The sequence below is a fragment of the Cuculus canorus genome, chromosome 11 (assembly GCF_017976375.1).
Source record: "Cuculus canorus isolate bCucCan1 chromosome 11, bCucCan1.pri, whole genome shotgun sequence".
Lineage (NCBI taxonomy): Eukaryota > Metazoa > Chordata > Aves > Cuculiformes > Cuculidae > Cuculus > Cuculus canorus.
Window position 1 is genome coordinate 6,795,542 of NC_071411.1, and position 1,371 is coordinate 6,796,912.

The window sequence follows — 1,371 nt, forward strand, 5'->3', positions numbered from 1 at the left end:
TAGAAATCATTTGCAACCCTAGAAAAGGAATTGCCTGCCTTTCTCCCCCAGCACTTCTTCGAGGCAGACAGCAACCCCGGCTGAGCCAGCCTGTTTATTCAAAACAGATCCCAACTCTAATGTACCATCTGCCACTGTGGCCTCTCTTAATAAATATGTTATATCAAATCCATTTTAGCTTAGAAGGTAAAACAAAAATGTGCTCTGCCAGCACCCCCACCCCTTGTGAGCAGAGAACCGAGCCAAGCCTTTGTTTCCTATCATCGGCCCTAGCTTTGTTCATCCCAGGGAGGTGAGCACAGACACAAATCAACTCCCCAGGCTGAGCCGACTTCGACGGGCTGCCCACAGCAAGAGAGAAAAACCCAGCGTCACCCTGAGCAGACAAGTCTGCCAACGCACACCAACTGTGAGCTGTTACGTGGGAAGGTGCTATCTCCACAGCTTGACCATGACTACCAACATGAACAGCTTAAGCCTCTTAAAGAGGTTTGTCGTTTACTCCAGGCTCTCACAGCACAATAACTCCTTATAAACACTGTTTTATCAAATTCCAGGAGTCTGATTGGTACTTGAACTTTTCCAAGCCCAGTCCCTCCCTTCAATAGCATTAGGCATCCAGATGCTATTGGTCTAATCCTCCCATCAAAATCACGTTCTTCATGGAGCCATGAGGACGCGTTTGGATCCTCGTTTCCTGAATGCCTGTCACGCTCTGAAGTCAACAGAGGCGGCACAAAGGCAGCTCAGTGATTGCCACTGAGACTATTGCAGCCACCCAGACATACAAGAAGGCAAACAAGAAAACAAGAATCTGTGTCTTAAGAGAAAAGAGGAAGGACTTGCCTGGGCAATTCAGCAGACTTGAGGTTTTGGAGAAAACCCATGCTTCAGCGGCTGTCAGCACACTGAACAAGTCAGAGTAGTTAAGCACAGAGGCTGAGAAATTTCCATCCTTGGATTAAATGTACAGTCAGCAACAACAGAGGCACAGGGTGATGGGAGAGGGAGGGATAACTTACCTGTCAGGGGCTGCCCAGAGCAACCTTCCGAGATAAACACCACCTCCCTGACACACCACCACCACATTGACCACACCTGTGCCACAGCACTGCTAATGGAACAGAATAACCCTGGTAGAGAGGAACCAGAAAAAAAAACCTTGGAGCTTTACACCCATGTTCTGGCAGGACAGTACAAATGGGTCACCAAGGGAGGAGAGCAGAGCCATGCTTCCCTCACTGCTTGGAAGCCAGGTGGTGCAGAGCCAGCCCACGGCCTATGTGCAGGAAAATAAGCTGAAGGAGCCAATGTCCTCTCAGAAAGCAAGGCATCGGTAACAGAGGCCACAGCAGGAACAGATATAGTGAA